Source organism: Ailuropoda melanoleuca, chromosome 11 (genome assembly GCF_002007445.2).
Source record: "Ailuropoda melanoleuca isolate Jingjing chromosome 11, ASM200744v2, whole genome shotgun sequence".
In the NCBI taxonomy this organism is placed as follows: Eukaryota; Metazoa; Chordata; class Mammalia; order Carnivora; family Ursidae; genus Ailuropoda; species Ailuropoda melanoleuca.
The window spans coordinates 17,589,805-17,609,920 of NC_048228.1; the positions used below are offsets into that span (position 1 = coordinate 17,589,805).

A 20,116-nucleotide genomic window follows, 5' to 3' on the forward strand; every position below is an offset into this window, starting at 1 on the left:
ACACAGAAGGGGTCAATCATACTGTCCCAGTAATTCAAGCAGAACTCTTTATAATTAAAGGCATACTTCTACCAGAAAGGCTCTTTGGGTTTGAGAAAAGTTCATAGCTCTATTCTCTAACCTAGAAGGGGTCTGGGTTGAATTGCCATTAGCACATCTTATTCCACTAATTGAAATGGTGGAAACTCAAGAAGGTACCAAAGCAAGAAGAATCCTGGGAATCGTGCAGCCTGAAATGAAGAAATACATTCAAAAGCACTTTACTTTTATCATGTGTGTATCTGAATGAAGTTCACAAAACTTTACATAAAGCAAATAAATGTAATTTATGTTTCTGAGTAAATAATGATTTGGAACAAAGAGTAGGTAATCTTCATCTTATATTGCCAAGTAGAAAAATGAGACATGGAGACAAAGATTTTTTGTTCATGCTGGGAATAGAAAAGAACCTTTCCATAACAATCCGGTAATCTACCTAAACTAATGAAACAATCTATAACACACACACACACACACACACACACACACACAAGCACGCGCGCGACCACTCCTTTTTTTCTACCATTTATTATGGTCTAAAATATTATTATTAATTTTAGGAGTCTGTAGCTTACTAATATTTCTCCAAGTTTCCTATTGCAGATCATTGGCTTTTATTGAATTCATAATTCATGTGTTTGACTGGCACACATTTACCACTGAAAACCCTATCTTGAACTTTTCATTTTTACCCAATAGAATCTTTTGGTACAGTGTCGTAGGTGCAAAGTGGAATTTTACTCCCGAGTTTCATAGGAAGTAGTGCAACTGTACAACGAAAGATTATGCAAATCCTCGGGAGCATCTAATCAATCATCTTGGTGTGAGAGGAATGCAGCTGATCGCTGAATTAGCTTCTGTTGGAATGTATTCATGTGTAACATCCCACTGGCTGCATGACATCACAACAGCTCCAGGTCCTTGAAAGTCTTGAGGATGATTAGCTGAAGGAATTGGCTGTTTCTGCCAATCATAATCCGGCAGGGCTGCCTTTATAGTTCCGGAGATGTGAGAGAAAGAGGGAGGGAGGGAAAGACCGACCACAGCTAAACAAGCAGCACAGCAGCAGTAGCGACAGCAGAGCAGGAGCAGCTGGTATTCCGGTGATTAAATAGTTCTTATAGCCTTTTTGCTGTACTCGGTCCGCTCCCTGGTGTAATTCTCGTGTCCAAGGAGGAAGCTGCATTTTAACGGTGTGCTGAACAGAGGTTTGAATCATTCCAGCTGGCTGCTTGTTTTGAAAAGGACAATGTGTGTATAAATAAAAAGAGACTCTGCTGGAAGAGTTCAGATACTAGGATTGGAGCTAAAAAGCGCTCTCGGAATATTGTGGAGGCAGATTGTATGAACTGAAAGCTCCTTCTAATTAACCTGGAGCCGGGTGAATCTGAATACTGGATATCTCACTTTCTAACTCGGGATAAATTCAAGTTAGGATAAGAAAAAAAAAATTGAAATGCTTCTCTAGGTAAGTTATTGCTTAATTTGCTGAAACTGAAGTGTGTACAATAAATGAATATATGCTGCTTAACTATGTAAACAGGTTGAACACAATAAAGTTTTATTTGTGAAAGATTTACGTAGAGGCAGATATTAGTTTTAGACCAAATTCAATCTCTCTTTTCAGCATGTGTGTGCTTATCTGTCATTACTCTTTGTAGAAGTTGTATTTGCACTGTAAATGGAAAATACAGTCCTGCCTAAAAAAAGAGATAGAACCTGACACATTTTAAACTGTTGTCAGAACATTTGCATAATAAACAACTCACTTGATAACAATTTTAGCCTTTCATATTGAAAATGCCCGTTTTACAAACTCAGTATTCAAACTGTGTAGTTATAAATGTTTCCCTGAAAAGTGTTACTGATAACATGACATTCAAATTGCTCAAGATGGGAACTCCTCTCTTTGGGACCTGAGATTTATAGGCATGCTCTGTTCTAATGGTCTGCTTTAGAAAAACAGCTGTCACAGACATTTGAAATTGTATGATACAGTCATAAATTGCTTTTAAAGAAATAGATGCTTTTCTACTAGGTCTTATTAGGAAAGAAAAATAAATTCTTGGAATAATATATGTCATATGCCATAAACATAGATTCCCAGGAGCACAAAAAAACAGCTTTATGCTATACCTGTAAATACGTCAAAATTCCTCATTTACAGATTCAGTTGGAAAATAAGAAATACTATTTAAATATGGTTTTATTCATCACTTCCAATATCTCTGTTAGAGAAAGCCTAGTAAAAAGGAAACCTTAAACCTGTATTTTCTTTATAATTTGTTCTGATTAATACATTACTGTATTTTTCAGAGTTATCATCATGGTATTTTCAAGTGATGTTATAGGTTATCATGATAGGTTATATATACTGTGCGTTCTAATATAACTCTGAAAAAGTTTCAGTAGTTTATACTTCATTATGTCTTTTTCAAATTCACCTTTTGCTTTCATGATGTGTTCTATCAGAATATTTGTCATCAACTCAAGATTCTAAATGTTTAAAGTAAATTGCATACAAAGTTATTGGTGTGTTTTCTTAATGATTTTAGTAATTCACTTTCTCCCCAACTTCATGGTTCAAATCCTTTGAGTTTCTTGTCACAAAAGGAAATTAATGAAGACAAAAGTTACTGTAATTTGTTGAATTTCTCCGAAACTAGGAGGCAATTATTTCTTTCTCCACAGATTTAAAATGTTTTTGTTTATCTCAAAATAATATTTTTAAATTCTTCTATTAAAAATATGTCAAATAGCTATTTCCAGAGGCCAGGTTGGTGCTATGTTGGTCATGTTTCTTTCATGAAGCAAATGTATGTAGAGAATATAAAATCTACACAGTTTAAACCTTCAACTGGAATTCATTTAAAAAATAAGTGATTAATAAGAAAAACATATTTGCTACTTACCATTTATCTCAATAGAAAAATGGGTATTTAATACCATTAATATCTGCTGTGACATTTATAAGAATAAATCCTGTGAATATTCACCTTGTAATGATTAATATCACACAGAACTTATGATACAAGTCTCATGATAAGCTAAGAGATTTTTAGAAACTGAACATTAAATAGAATAGTCTTTTTCTACTGTGTCTTAATGACAATTGATCATAAATAAGATTGATACTTAGAAAATCCTTTGAAAAAAAATATAATGTGTATGACTTAATAACTATAACAGGAAAATCACCTCTTTTAGAGAGAAAATATAGATGCAATTTACAAACTCAGGCATCATTCTTAATTTTTTAAAAAAGGCAACCAACTGGAATTTAAATAAAAACTTTTTAAAAAACCAAAAACTTCATGAGGATTTTGACATTTGTTTTCTTTTCAATAAACTTGCAAACATATATAAATTGCATTTTGTTTTCTGCCAACTGAAGTTATTCTCAAAGAAATGTGTCCTTTGAAATGATTTTCCTTAACTATCAAAATGAAGTCAATGGAAACTATTTTATACATAAATATTTAAAATCATAATTTGGAATTTCTATATGTGATAATCAAAATAAAAATACATGTTTATATATGTACTTACCTCAAAAAGGACACTCTTTTTATTTTGTCTGAGTATTAAAACTGTTATACCTGTTCTCTTCTCCTACCCAAAAATCATTCCGTAATTGGATTTAAAATAAAGTTAGTTTCTTAGTTCAAGCCTCAATGCTAACCTTACTTCCTAAAAATGCTAAAGAAATGCTTCTGAACCAGTGAAATATTTGTCTTCAATAGGTCTAATGTTTATATGATCCCCTTGTATATTCTGTTTGAGTGGGAAAGGTGCCATTGAGAATAAAATACAAAGATCAAACTTTCTGTGTTCCCTGAGTAACAACTACTCAGGGAGAACAGAGAAACATTTAGCATGCTTTGTTCAAACTAGAAGATTCTAGCTGATGCTGCCTCCCCAGATTAGGAAAGCAGCTGGGGAAACTTATAAAATAAAGCTAAAATATCAGCCCTGGCTGGAAGCCAAGACGCAGAAGCTGTGCACCCAGAAGGCTAATTCTTTCTGGGCTAAATTCATTGATAATGCATTATGTTTAAAGTCTAACCTGAGGTGTAACTTTTTTTTCTCTAGTACAAACCATGGGACATTCAAGAACAAATATACTTTTCGACTAGAGTAAAATTTTAAAGTAATGAAGATTTCTTCTTCATAAAGCTTGCTCTAATGAAAAATGTAAATAAACCTAGCAGAAACTCCTGTAAAATACAGTTTATACCTAAGAGCAGAGAAAGAAATAAAAATGAGATGCATCATCTAACCATTATCTTGGTGTTGGCAGAGTGATCTGAGATGCCACCTATGGATACACGTCCAAAGGAAGAAGTGGGAAGGTTTTATGAGAGTAACTTGCTTATTAAAATTTACAGAAGAGACATACAAAACCATTGTAGCATATATCTTATGAAGCTAGAGAACAAAAGAGAAAGTTAACTGTCAACCATTATGTACTCCAAATAAGTAGAAAAAAAGGGGAACCATGTTGTCTGTTGATTTATTTTAAGTTTATGAAGTGAGAGAAATGGGTCAGGTGTCAGACATAATGCCACTGCCTTCAGCCATCATTGAATAACATTTAGCCAACATTTTCTTTAACACTTCAGGAAACTTTCACCTATGCTGTTACAGAGAGTGTTAAATGCACTCTTTTTTAAGTTACTTCAGCAAGCCTCAGAAGTTAGAGGTGTCAATTGCAATGCAGAACTTTTATAAATACAATCCCATTTCCGAGCTTCTTTTATCTCAGTTTTCTAAGGAATGCTATCACATCCTAGAGTTGGCAAATCTAAAGTTTCTTTTAGAATAATATTGAATTGATAACAGATTTTCCCAAAGCCCAAAATAGCCTGATAATGAAATCCAAACACATCAATGGCTTTGTACATTTCAAAGCAAATAGATTTAAAAAAAAAAATGTGAGTAGTGGGGCACCTGACTGCCCAGTTGGTAGAGCATGCAACTCTTGGTCTTGGGGTTGTAAGTTTGAGCCCCAGGTTGAGTGTAGAGATTACTTAAAAATAAAATCTTTAAAAAATGTGAATAATAACTTATGCTCCATTCCAACTGATGTAAATGTTTTCCTTGATGTATTTATTTCCTTTACCTTCTTATAATTTGTTTATACTCATGATTAGCCATATAATTTAGGCCATTAAAAAATTATAACAAAACAACTTGAATATAAAACTAAATATTGCCTTTCAAGTGACTCATTAAAGAAATTTGCATATATAGACAGCTTCATAAATATTTTTTCAAGAGATACCTTAAAGGATTCATTAATACTAAATGATAATCATAATTAATTAATTAGAACTAAGGAAATATGTGAGAAGAAAAGGTTAAAAAGACTATGTTTGAATGCTTGAAAACTTAATTTGATGATGTACTCAGGGTATCTTAGAAAACAAAAATGATAACTCCATTGAATTGCAGAATTGAGACTTCTGTACCAGTCTCAATTTTTACACTTCTTCAAAATTATTGTTTTAAATATTTGAAGAGCGCAATAAAGAGGCAGGTTTTACTAAGCTAACACACACACACACACACACGCAGGAGCACACGTTTTTTTTCCTCCAAATTAAAAGACTGTCCCCTTTTCAGACATTCTATCATCAGATGAACTTGTGTTGTGCTTTATTTAAAATACTTAACTTCCTTATTAAAAGCCTTTAATGGAATTTATCTTCAATCATAACCTTGTGGAAGTTGAAAGTCAGCTGGCCAGGTTCAGTATGTTCAAGCAAAAAGTAAACGTAGATATATTTCTTTAATTACTCTTCACTTGCTCCTTTCTTTTCTTTTTCTCCTTTCCCTTTCCTTCCTCTCTGTTTCCTCCTTTCCTCTTTCTTTTCATTTTCTCCTCCCTCCCTTTTTCCTTATTTATTTCCCTCCTTCCTATTTTCCTACCTCCCTTTCTCCCTTTCTGCCTTTCTTCCCTCATCCCTTCCTTTCTTCTCTTTATTTTCTGTTCATTTTGGCCACATCAGCTTCAGTGTTCTCTTGCAAAGTCCAGGAACAATCCACTCATGTTTAGCATAGTAGTGATTATTTATCTAATGGCCCAGTTTAAGCATGGGAGTGGGTGGGAAAAATGCACACAGAAAGTGGGTAAACTATGCTGAACAATAAAAGAATGGTAAGATGGAATGGGAAATTCATGTCAAAGAAGTAGTGATGTCAACCTTAAAATATTGGCTGTTCTCCCACCTATGAATTTTCATTTAATTTACTAAATTATTTAAGTCCCTTTTCTTCCTTTCTATATACTTCCCTTTCATTGCCAGTGGAATCTTTTTCAGGCAGCAAATGCAGCTTAGTGGCAAAAATAAAATAATAATAAATGTAAATAATGCTTGGACAGTTACTTTAAATCCCCATAAATCATTTTGTATTTAGTAGTTTAAACATAGTAGCATTCATATGCAGCCCAAAGGCTGACTGCTATACTAATGGAAGAAGGAGAGAGAAGGGAAAGCTATTTTGCACATTAACATGCTTTGGCTTGACTCCATTCCTGAATCAGAAATTCAATTGTAGACTGCTGATCCACAGAATTTGTCATATTTCATCAGACATCTCAAAAGAGTTGTTGAGGTACTGAATAGTCTTTCACACCTATGTAAAAATTACTTAAACCTCAGAAATAAATATAGCTGCACTAAGGATTAATACAAGGACAGGAAACAGATGCAGAGATGCATATGCTCTTGTGAACACATATAAAAGTCCTAATTCTATTCAATACTCTAACGTGCAAATGAATAATGAGAATTAAAATTTAAATTTTGTTTCCCAATTCGTCTTTCTCTAATAGTTCTGTCAATCCAACTGATTTTGCATACTATAATAAGCAAAAACACGACAGTCATTTAAAAATTCTAAAGTATTATGGTTCCTGATATCTCAGTTTGCAAAGCTGCTTACCTTGGAATAGGGCATTTTCTTAATAACCACAAAAATGATGCTCAAATTTGTGAATTGAGTTTGAACTCAATTTAGTATTTAAGTTACTCTCTTTTTCCACCTGGACATATTTTTCACTTTAAGTAGAGAAAATAGCTTTTCATTTTTGTTCAGTAATGTTTATAATTATAACGATAATGTTGTTATCCATCACTTTAAATATGTGCACAGTATTCAAGATATTAATGTGACGAAAACAACTCTCAGGAGGCTTCTATTTGGAGGGGGGGGGACAAGCAGTAAACAAAGATGCTATGATAAGGCTATAAGTATATGAAGATGAATAGATCAAGGTGGTGGGTTAAAGGATGTTAGTGAAAGCCATAGAGCTGGTCAGTAAATACCTTTCTGATAAATTGACACTAAGAAAACCTATTTAAAAGTTATATGCCAAACTGAGAATATTGCTTCAATCTTGTAGAAAAATGTGATGAGGAGCAACAGTGTACTATAATATGCTAGCTGACAAGCTGAATATTTATTCTACCGATTGATTATTATCTTCAATTCTGTGAAATTCTTTGGTAGAGTTTAGGATATGGCGGACTGCTTAATGTTGCTTTCTCTGTAAAGCAGAAAGACCATCAGTTTCAGAAAATGTAATTCTCAACTTTGCTTCTATTCTTTACATTTCTAAGGTATTTAAAAAGTAGTGAGTAAATATCTCAAATTATTGTATTTTTCCTTATTGCTTGAAAGTCAATGCTATTATTGAGACTTACACAGCAGAAGAACTAGTCACCTGTCTCTTTCTCACAAATCAGTGGGTATAAGAACCAGTATTCCAAAGATCACTCAGTTGGCGGAATAATAGAATTATATTGCTATTATAGAGGGATAAATGTAATTATTGATTTTTTTTTAAAAATCACCAATTACAAAAGTACTCAAACTCAACAAGAACCAAAACTATGATAAGGCTGATACAATGTTAATGTAAACTTAAAATGAACTAATGAAATCAAAGTACCAAAGTCAAGGAAACAATGATCAATACTTTTCTTGGCAGAGGTTTGACATCACGTGGCTTATTTGCCAATGTCAGGTTCCTGCCATCTCATGCTAGGAGCAGTCTTCTCTGACCTTCTTCCACCACAGTAGATCATTGCCCCTGCTGGCCTCTCACAGTTGTGTTATGGTACCTATTACCTTAAGGTGTGAGTACTGTATTTGTATCAGTGTCCCTGGTTAACCAAAATATTTTGAGAGCAGGACTGCTTAGGGAGTTCTTGACCTACAAGCAAATAGCAAGCATTTGATAAATGTAAAATGGGAGGCGTGTGTTGTATGAGCAACAGTTGAGAAAATAAGATTTAAATTAAAAATAAGGGACTGTTGAAGAACAGTATAATTACTTTTATATGTTCCAGAATTTTTTTATGAAAGGGAAATTTGTTTTATATAATATGACACCAGTGGACTAACATATGATAGATATTGGGAAGCTGTTTCTATACAAAATCAGGAAGAACAATACATTCTAAAATCAGCGAGATTCCATTCAGACAAAGCAACCACCACAGGTTGGAGGGCTACTTATCCAGAAGACTTTTTTGGAAGATATTTCTGTCTTGAGTACAAGATGGTTACCAAGGTTTCTTATGTTTTTCATCATGTAAGTATAAAGGAGTGTGGATAAAGATTTTACAGTGATCATGCTACCCACCTAAAAAGAAGCTCTAGCAGTTGGTTCGAAGACTGGTCAACAAATTTCAAGTAGATAACAGTTGTGTAAAATTAGAGAGCAGGAATGTATTACTCAGGACATGCTCTAGAATGTAAAAACAACTTTTCACAAAAAGATAATTTTACAAGGTGTATAATCTGTTGAAAATAATAAAATAATAATTAAGCAAAGGATTGATTTTTAAAAATTTAAAGATATCGGTTTTGCTACTCTTTTGAGCCAGTCCAAGAAAAAAATTTTCTACAGATTAGATGCATGAATAAGAAAGATACTTCTAGCTTTTATGAACTTTTAAATGATAAAAAATATAGAGATTGTTTGGCTGAGTTGTGAAGTTTAAACCCTATTAGAGAAGAATTGCAGTCATGTAAACAAACACAAATTGATTTAAAGATGAGTTAGCATCATGACATAATAGAAGGCAGGAAGTAATGTTGGATTCCACCAAAGTTGGATTCTAACTCTAGCTTTGCCCTTATGTATAATATAACCTTGAAAAATCTTATTAACTCTTCTGTGCCTCAGATTCATGATCTGTGAATGGAGATAATAATACCTACTTCATAGAACTGCTGGAAAAGCTAAATGTGATAATAAATATGAAGTTCCTAGTACAAAGTTGGAAACATGAGAGGTGTTAAATTAATGGAATTAAGTGTTAATTACATGCATCAGTACTCTGACTTTGGCCTGCAAGGTAACATTTTGTACTGATTTAAAGCAACCCCTAGTGATGAGTATTGACTATTTCCAATCTCCTTCACTTGTAGGTAATGATATAAATCATCTTTTTGCACTGTCTTTCCTGTATTTTTATTATATATGAATTAATAATATTAAATGTAACTTAAAGGATCAGAGATCATTGACTAACATTTTAATCTGACTCATCACAGTTTCAATAATTAACTCACATTCAAATATCTTAAGGAAAACAGACCATAAACCAGAGGAAAATACTGTCAGAAAAGAAGTGCTAAATAGTTTATCTTGATTTTCTGACATGCTGGCGTAAGGAAAAACATGGGATTAAAAGAAGACAAGAAGGAAAGACTCACGAACTGAAACTGGATAGAACTAAAACAAATACAAATGTTACTTAGTTTGTAATTTTATCTAGTAAAGCATTAAAAAATATTTCATGTGGTGTCTATATTGACATATTTTCTAGAATTATTATAAAGTGACTTATGAAGGTTTTAAAAGAATGCTAGGCACAGAACCAAAATAATTCTCTTAGAGGCTTCCTCTTTAGTAGAAAATACTGGGGGTTATAAAATGTAAAACATTTTGTTGACCTTTAAGATATCTCTGGGGGAAAAAAAAGGAATAGGGAAAATGAAAAAAAAAAAAAAAGCTTTGTTTTACATGTAGAAACCATGCAAACATGCAGAAACTATGCTGCTACAAAATCACACCCAATTGTTTACTTCAAATTTATTAAACAGTTTTCTAACCAAGTCCTTGCACAAGTTTTAGGTGGACAGAATGTTCATTCTAGAGGCTTCTCTACACTTCTTGTACTTACGCAGGGAGAAACACAGGAGAGCTTGTGTTTTGTGTGTGTGTGTGTGTGTGTGTGTGTGTGTGTTTTGTGGGTTTTTTTTAAAGATTTTATTTATTTATTTATTTATTTNGAATGTTCATTCTAGAGGCTTCTCTACACTTCTTGTACTTACGCAGGGAGAAACACAGGAGAGCTTGTGTTTTGTGTGTGTGTGTGTGTGTGTGTGTTTTGTGGGGTTTTTTTAAAGATTTTATTTATTTATTTATTTATTTATTTATTTGACAGAGAGAGAGGGAACACAAGCAGGGGGAGTGGGAGAAGAAGAAGCAGGCTCCCAGCAGAGCAAGGAACCCAATGCAGGGCTCGATCCCAGAACCCTGAGATCATGCCCTGGGCCAAAGGCAGACACTTAACGACTAAGCCACCCAGGCACCCCACAGGAGAGCTTGTTAACTACCATCTCATTTCCACTCATGTCAAGAATTATTTCCACAGGAGCCTCTGGACAATAGATTTAACTTCTCCAAATTACTAATGTTGACTCAGGCTGAGAGTGAAAAGATACAAATTATATTTTAAATTTTGCCACAAATGTGTTGGTGTGTCTTAAATTGACCTTAAAGTTTCCATATGTAAAACCAGACAACTCCTCCTAGTCTTTTTTCCCAAAGATATTTTGAAGATCAAAAAATGTTTTACATTTCAAATTCTCGCAGTATTTTCTATCAAATAGGCTTGCTAAGTGAATTATTTTGGTACAGTGTTTAGCATCATTTTAAAGCATTCATAAGTAGCGTTTGTAATAATTCTAGATTCCAGTCATCAAGTATTAAAATAGGAGCATCTCAAGACACATTGCCTCTGACAAGTAGCAGAATGCTTGAAATCACTCCAAGTCTCTCCCCATAAATTTTTATTGTGCTTTTTTCCAAACTTTCAGAACTGTGTATCCTGGATTAGTTTTGAGTGGGAGGAGGAAATTCTATATGGGACATATTTACATGTAACCTCCCATTTTATTTCTGTTTGATGGCCAAGCTGGTGTTTTATTCTGCAGTATCTAAAAGTTAAAATAACATAAAATATGAAGCAATTAGATAAAAAACAACAAGCATAGATTATCAGTGAAATTGAATGGAGCATGTCTCCTTTTGGTAAGAATTATCTGTTTTGTGCTGTGTAAAATCATGAATGCTCTGAAATAAGAAAAATAAGTAAAAGATGGAAATAGTAACTAAAATATTTATAAAACCTACTGTTATGAGATAAATCACTAAAAGAAAATGATCAGTATTTCCATTTCAGTGGAGTTCTTTATAAGTCTTGTGCATGGCAATGAAATTCTACTTCTTGATATTTAGGGTACCAGTACAGAACAGTGGCAATGGAGGACACCTAGAATCAATCAGAAAATGCGGGTTCACATTAGCCATGTGACATTGTACAAGTTTTGCCTTCTATGCATTAAATTTTCCATTTATTCATTCTTTGAGTTCTTTGAATAATAATTTGATAATTGGTAATTATATCTGTTTATACATATCTGTTACAATATATCTGTACATAAGATAAAGAGGGCCCATTTGTAAAGGGTTTATTATTATAACAAGAAGCTCAAAGTCAGCAGTATATGTTTTACACAGTAATGTCCTGATAGTGAGATAATATAATGGAAAAAACAATCCTCACTAGAACTTCCTACAAACTAGATAGATAATAGACATCAGTTATACTGCCCCAAACCAATCTAAATTTTCTCCAGGCGTTTATGTGTTAACTTGACTGCAGTAAGGGTTTCTAGGTAAGAAAGTTGGTGATAGACAAATAATTGTTGAGGTAAATGAATTTTAAGGGATCGTAATCTTTTGTTCTTTCTGATGCAAATTCTATGATAGTAACCAAGTGATAGTTTACCTAAATCCAATAAGAGAATAATTAAAACATGTAAAGTATATCTTCTAAGAGACGCTAGACATTAATGTAACTTGTGAATATAAGTGTACTACTATTAGGAACATTCTATTCACAGAGATGATTAATATAATTTTTGTAATTTATAGTTTAATAAATTCCTTTCTGATTTCTTGAAGTTAAACTTCAATGTTAAATATTAGGCAAATTATTTTTCTTTCCTGTTACTCAGTAATAGTTCAAGAAGTACTTTTCCACATTGTAGTTTCATTCATTCATCTCTGTATCTTATAGTTTCCTTGCCTGCAAGAATATGAGGGCTAAGTGAGCATTTTATGTTTCATGGATAACTGTTTCCATGATTGTCTGCTGAGACAATTAACAAGGATGCAGAGCCATACTAAATATAATAATGTTTTTTAAAAACGGATTATTGAACTAAACCAAAGCAATTACCAGTTGATAGCAATCATTTTATTGCTGTTGGCTACAAGTTGACTTAACTAAAATGTACAGCGAAAAGCACAGAAAATGAACACTGCATTGGGATTCTAAGGGCACAATTGGTCGTCACTCCCCTGCCTGATCCTGGATCTTAGTTTTCTCTCCTCTTTCAAATCTTTCTTTCCTCCTCAAAATCCGCATCTTTCATCCATCAGTGATTAGAACAATTGGCTTCCCTCTCTACATCCTCTCCTAATGGCTTCAGTCCACAGGACTCTTTCCTTTCTCGGAAATCTCATAGTGTATCCTTACAGTTCTTTCTTGGCTAAGAAGCAGGTAGTCCTCATGAGGGCAAGTTTGTGTTCCTATGAACTCTTTCACTTTTTTTTCCCCTTTTTACTTGCAGGTATTCTGAAATTGTTCTCTACCTACTACCTTCTCAACTCACTCTAATCTTTTACTTGACTTCATTATACCAATGGGCATTTGCTAAGGTCACCAAAACCAAGATCAATTTTCAGTTGTATTTCTTGGCTTAAAATAGCATTCAGTTCTTGTTCAGAAGTATTTGTGTACCTTTGCTTGGAGCTTCCATGGTTCTATTCCACTAACCAGACTTTATTCAGTTTAAAGGTTTTAATGGTATACCTCTATCATTTTACTGTACACATTGTTTCTTAGCTTTCTCACTTGATATTATAGCTTTTCTTACTCCTTAATTTATAATTCCAGCACAGACCTTAAATTCCATTCTGATATATTTGGCAGAGTAGGAGACATTCCTTTTGAATATCTCATGGACATTTCAAAAATAATATATTACATTCTACTCATTTTCTCTTCCCACACCTTTGCTACCATATAACTTGTACTTTCCCTAGTATTGTACTTATCCTGCTCTATTGTAATTGACTTTGTATTGAAATGTGTCACAGAATAGATGCTCATTGCTTTTGAAGAGCAGAGGTAGAGTTTGTCAGGTGGATAGTACCTCTGACACTTGGTAAGCATTCAGAAGTATTGAGTGAATGACTGAAAACCTGAACCCTTTGGGCAATTTTTACCCCTCTAGGTCCATCCAATTACCAAGTCATGACACTTCTATTTCTTTTCTTTTTTTAAAGATTTTATTTATTTATTTGACAGAGACAGCCAGTGAGAGAGGTAACACAAGCAGGGGGAGTGGGAGAGGAAGAAGCAGACTCCTAGCAGAGGAGCCTGATATGGGACTCGATCCCAGAACGCTGGGATCACGCCCTGAGCCAAAGTCAGGCACTTAACGACTGCGCCACCCAGGTTCCCTGACACTTCTATTTCTTATGTGACAGGATAAAAATAATTCATATGAGAGTATTCACAACCTTGTCCCTCTAACAAATAGTATAAAACTATTTCCCTTTCCCCCTGCTAAAGAGAAAGATATCTTGCTTTTTGAGTGTGAGGTTAATTGATAATATAATAAGGTCTTAGAGAGAAGGGATAAGAGGAGAGGGAGGGGGAAAAAAAGAGTGAAGCAGGTGGCAGACATAAAAGTTTGTCATGTGAGAATTTCCAGAGTAGCTTTGGGGTACAGAGGAAATGGAGAGTAGAGAAACCAATGTTTTAGAAGTGCCATTTTGTTTTATGAATTGGAATTCTTTAATGTTGTTTAGAAAATGTGGGTAAATAACAGAATTCCTTTTAAATAAATTATTGTGGCTCTTGTTTTGTGCTTCTTAAATGATTCCAACCTTGCTGCCCACCGGGGGCACAAAATTATAAGAGCTAGAAAGTTATATATAAACATTGTGAAACTGCTTTTGCTTTAAAAAAATTTTATATTTTAGAGCAGTTTTAGGTACCACCCCACACACATATAGACATGCTAGCCTCCCCCACCACCAATATTCTTTACAACTGATGAAACTACATTATCGTTATCACCTAAAGTCCATAGTTTACATTAGGGTTTACTCTTGGTGTTTATATTTTCTGGAGTTTGACAACTGTATAATGAATGTATTCACTGTTAACAGTATCAGAAAGAATACTTTACTGCCTTCAAGATCCTCTGTGCTCCACCTATTCATCCCTCCCTCCCACCTCCCAAACCCTGACAGCTGCCCCCTGGCAGCTACTGGTCTTTTTACTGACTCTGTAGTTTTGCCTTTACAGATGTTATGTAATTGGAATTATACAGCATGCAGTCTTTTCAGATTGGCTTCTTTCATTTGGTTTGATTCCTTCATATATTTTTGTAGCTTGATAGCTCTTATCTTTTTAGCTATAAATAATATTCTATTTTACAGATGTACCAGTTTATTTATCCATTTACCTACTGAAGGACATCTTGGTTGCTACCAAGTTTTGTCAATTATGAAGAAAGCTGCTATAAACAGCCCAGTGTAGATATTTGTGTGGACATAAGGTTCCAACTGTCCTGGCCAAATAATAAGGAGCTCAATTGCTGGATTGTATATGACTATGTTTAGCTTTATAAGAAACTGTCAAAGTGTCTTACAAAGTAGCTATGCCATTTTATATTACCGCCAGCAATGAGTAAGAGTTCCTTTTTCTCCACATCCTCCTCAGCATTTGGTATTTTCATTGTTTTGGATTTTAGCTATTCTAATAGCTAGTAATTGCCATATTATAATTCCCTAATAACATATGATGAAGAGTATCTTTTCACTGCTTATTTGTCATTTGTGTATCTTCTTGCATGAGGTATCTCTTCAGGTCTTAGGCTCAATTTTTTTTTTAAAGATTTTATTTATTTATTTGACAGAGATAGAGACAGCCAGTGAGAGAGGGAACACAAGCAGGGGGAGTGGGAGAGGAAGAAGCAGGCTCGTTGCAGAGGAGCCTGATGTGGGGCTCGATCCCAGAACGCCGGGATCACGCCCTGAGCCAAAGGCAGACACGCTTAACCGCTGTGCCACCCAGGCGCCCCCTTAGGCTCAATTTTTAATCAGGTTATTCATTTTCTTATTGTTGACTTTCAAGAGTTCTTTATATATTTTGGATAACAGTCCTTTATCAGATATTCCTGTTGCAAATATTTTCTTCCAGTTTGTAACCTTTCTTTTTTATTCTCTTAACAGTGTCTTTCACAGAGAAGTTTTTAAATTTTTATTTTACTGAAGTTCAATTTATGAATTCTTTCTTACATGGATTGTGCCTTTGTTGTATATAAAAAAGTCATCACCAAATCCAAGATCATCTAGATTTTCTCATGTTATCTTCTAGGAATTTTATAGTTTTTCTGTTTGTTTGTTTTACATTTATAATTCATTTTTAGTTAATTTTTGAGAAGGGTATGAGGTCTGTGTATAGATTCCTTTTTTTTTCTGTATATGAATGTACAGTTGTTTTAGTACCATTTTTTGAGAAACTACCCTTTCTCTATTAAATTGTCTTTGCTCCTTTGTCAAAGATCAGTTGTCAAAGATCTTTTTGGGGTTTATTTCTGGGCTCTCTATTCTGTTACACTGATCTATTTGTATATTCTTTTGCCAGTACCACACTGTGTTGATTTCTGTAGCTTAATAGTAAAATTTGAAGTTTGTTAGTGTCAGTCCTCTTTTGTTCTCCTTCAGTATTGTGTTGGCTATTCTGAGTCTTGCTCTCCATATAAACTATGCTTCCTATTTTTAATCTCTATTTGTATTTTCTTAAGTCTTTATCTGAACCACTGTAATAAATTCTTTTTTTATAAGATTTATTCATTTATTTGAGAGAGACAGAGGAAGTATGAGCGGAAGAGAGGGGTAGAGAGAGAAGGAATCTCAAGCAGACTCCTCACTGAGCATGGAGACCAGCTAGTGGCTCGATCTCATGACCCTGAGATCATGACCTGAGCTCAAATCAAGAGTCAGATACTTACCAACTCGGCCACCCAGGGGCCCCCATTGTAATAAATTCTTAACTGATCATCTGTCTCATGGCTCCAATCTATCCTCTTACTCCCTCAAAACAAACAGAAATTTTCTAAAAGACCACATTTACCATGTCAGTCTTCAAATTAAAGTATTTCAATAGTTGTCCAATATTTAAGACAATTTAAAATCATTATCATTTTGAATAAGACCTTTTTATTTCTGGTACATGTCTTCTCAATTGTTTCCTGACAGTCTCTTTTAAAAATGGGATACAAACCCTGAGTAGAAAGGGACAAAACGGAACAAAATCTCTGATTCAAATGCTAAATTCTAATGAAAGTGATAGACAAGAAAAAAAGTAATATTATATACTAATATTATTAGTAGTATAATAGATTGTTAAACACACACACAGGGAATAAAAAAAACAAGGAGGGGTTAGGAAATGCTGGGAGACAGCTTGCAGTCTTGCACTGGGAGCTCAGAAGCAGGTACACTGAAAACATTACATTTAAGTAGGACTTAAAGAGATGATAGTATATGCTATGTTTATATCTGGGGGACAAGTATTTAAAGCAGAGGAGACAGCAAGTGCAAAAGTCCCAAGATTGCTATCTGAAGAACACAGCATGTTCAGAGAACATTGAGAGGGCCAGTGGGGATGGAGAGAATTAAGTGAAAGGTAAGTTTAAGATTAGGTAGAGTTGTGTAAAACATTCTATAAATTTGGCTCTTACTGTTAGTGAAATGAGGGAACCACTATGGAGGTGCGGAATTAATCGTAGGAGAGACCTAGCCTGATGTGCGTTGCAAAATGATTCCTCCGGCCAATGTATTGAAAATAATGATGTGGGTAAATGGCAGAAGCAGAAATCAATTAGGAAGATATTTTAGGAATCCATTGGAGATATAATGCTATTTTGGGCTATGGTAATAGCTGAGAAGATCTTAACATGTGTTCAGATTCTGTATGTATTTTACAGGTAAAGCCAACAGATTGAATGTCTAGTGGGTCTGGTGGGAAAGAAAGAGAGGGGTCAATGACTAACCCCAAAGAGAGAGAGAGAGAGAGTGTGTGTGTCTGTGTCCCTAAGCAGATAAAATAGAGCTATCATTTATTGATTTGGGGAAATTGTGAGAGGAATCAGTTCGGGGTTAAAGAAAATCTCAGGCAATCAGATTAAATTTGAAACGTCCATTAGATTTCCAAGTTGGAATACAAAATAGGTGGTTGAATATACAAATAGAAACAAGTAAAAGATTTAACTGGAGATGTAAATTTTGGAGTCAGCTTATAGATAGTATTTAAAACCATGAGACAGTGTGAGGTCACCAAGAAGTCAATGTAAATCGAAATGAAAAGAGTTCCAAGGACTAAGCCCTGGGGAACTCCACAATTAGAGGATAGGGAGATGGGAAGGAACCTGCAAATGTGACTAAGAAGTCATAGAAAAACAAAAATCCATGATTTCCTGGAAGTTGGGTAAAGATAGTTTCTGTGTGAATAAGGGGATAATTAGTGAGGCAAAATACTGCTAATAGGTAAAGTAAGATGTAGAGTGAGAATTGAAAATTGAATCTCTCAGCATGGAATTTATTGTGCGGTTTTGATGAAATGGTGAGGGTAAGCCTGATTGGAACAGACTCCAGGTGGGAAAAAAAGAACATGTCATTTTATGGAGTTTAACTTTCAAGAGGAAAGAAATGGAGTAATAGCTTGTAGAGTAAGTAAATCACGAGAGAATGTTTATATACTGGCATAAATATTCCATAGACAAGAAAAACATTGTGACCACATGAAATAGAGAAAAATATTATTGAAGCACTGTCTTTAAGGAGGAGGTGATAAAGCCTGGAAATAGTGCACAACTCAAAGGTGTGCACATACATACATTACAAACTAATGATTAGCCAGAATGGATAATTCATCCAGTGGAGAATATCTACTCAAATGGGTAAGTGTGGTAGTAAGAACTTACAGAAATTCTTTTAGGCTTACTATTGTGTTCCCTGTGAAATAGAAAAGAATGATCATCAGCTGAGAGTGAGGAAAAGAAAAGAAATGTTGGAAGTTTAAAATGAGAGGAATGGGGTGCATAATAGTCATCTAGGAGAAGAGATAGTTAAGGAACTAAGAAAATACTGCATGATTGCCAGCAGAATTAAAGACCCACATGAAGCCTATCATCATGAGTTTAAGAGGTGAATGGTTAGTTTGGTGATGTTCTATTCATCTTCAGAGTTGCAGACACAGATTTGGTGTCTTGTGGGATTTAGCTAGTGTTTTTTAGGCAAATATGCATCATAAAATAAGAAACGATAAGAAGGTTTGAGAGTATAAGAAATGAAATGAATATAATGATTGGTTAGGGAATTTAAACTGGGTGAGAAGGAGTGTAAGGCCAAGAGAGAGAAAGAGTAAAAAGTGAAAGGATCATGGCTTAAAGATGATAGGGGTTTGAAATATTGTTGAAGATGGGATGATAAGTGAAGTGAGCTAAAAACATAGGGGATTGAGATTGGCTAGCAGAAATATAAAATCAATGTTATGAATGTGTTACAGTTATGCAGTTATTTGTTTTAATGAAAAGATCTAGCATATGACTCTGAGACTGGGTGGCAATGGTAGGGAGAAAAGAAAGAGAATTAGAGAAGGGACTTAAAAACTAAGAGTATAGTGTTGGAGGAATTATCTATATGAATATCTAGTAGTTTGAAAAAATGAGAGTTATCCAAAAACTAAGATTTTTCCAGGATTAAAGGAATCTAACCCAGACATTAGTAAATAACTGCTATAAGAAGAGTAGGGTGATATAGTCCAATAAGATGAAAAGTTAGACGTTTTTAAGGGAGTAGGAAAAGAGAATAATCTATAAGTGACGATAAGTAACAAAAGGAACAAAGAGGGCATCTAACCAACCTCCTGACCTAATAGTAGGAGAACTGGATGTGAAAATATAACTATCACCAGAGGGCTCCGAGGTCCTCAGGGGAGAGCCAGGTTTCAGTTAGAGCTAGAAAATGAATAACACTTTTAGAGAAGAGTTTCACTATATAGGAAAAGAATTTTGCTAATAATTGACCATGTATTCTGATTAGCACAATGAAAGGTTTCAAGAGATCAAGAAGATGGTGAATGGGATCACAGAAGTATTTTNAACTTTAGAGAAGAGTTTCACTATATAGGGAAAGAATTTTGCTAATAATTGACCATGTATTCTGATTAGCACAATGAAAGGTTTCAAGAGATCAAGAAGATGGTGAATGGGATCACAGAAGTATTTTCTAGATGGATAAGGAAATCCTTTGAGTCCTGTCTTATGGTGACTGAAATGGCCAGGAATAAATGGCATAATGAGAGAAGTTGTGAGGGTCCCTGAATGACGAGTTCAGTCTTGAAAAACCCAACATTGATAGCAATGATCAGGTTTTAAGAGTTGGATGGCCAGGGGGTGGGGGCATGCCTGGGTGGCTCAGTTAGTTAAGCGTCTGTCTGCCTTTGGCTCAGGTCATGATCCTAGTGTCCTGGGATCCAGCCTGTTGTCCGCTCTCTGCTCAGCAGGAAGTCTGCCTCTTCCTCTCCCCGCAGCCCCCACCCAACCCCTGCTCATACTCATTCTCTCTCTCTCAAATAAAGTAATAAAATCCTAAAAAAAAAAAAAAAAAAAAAAAAAAAAAAAA

The 20,116-nt window shown here is 34.4% G+C and overlaps 1 protein-coding gene across 1 annotated transcript in view; it reads left to right on the plus strand.

The window, feature by feature from the left end:
* Positions 1 to 1,117: 1,117 nt before the first annotated feature.
* The window catches only part of LOC100465545 (bifunctional heparan sulfate N-deacetylase/N-sulfotransferase 4), a 270,808-nt gene continuing 251,809 nt past the window's right edge, over positions 1,118 to 20,116 (plus strand). Inside the window, exon 1 of the mRNA XM_034671694.1 lies at positions 1,118 to 1,507. The gene's annotated coding sequence lies outside the window, so the exon portion shown is untranslated. The remainder of the gene's footprint in view (positions 1,508 to 20,116) is intronic.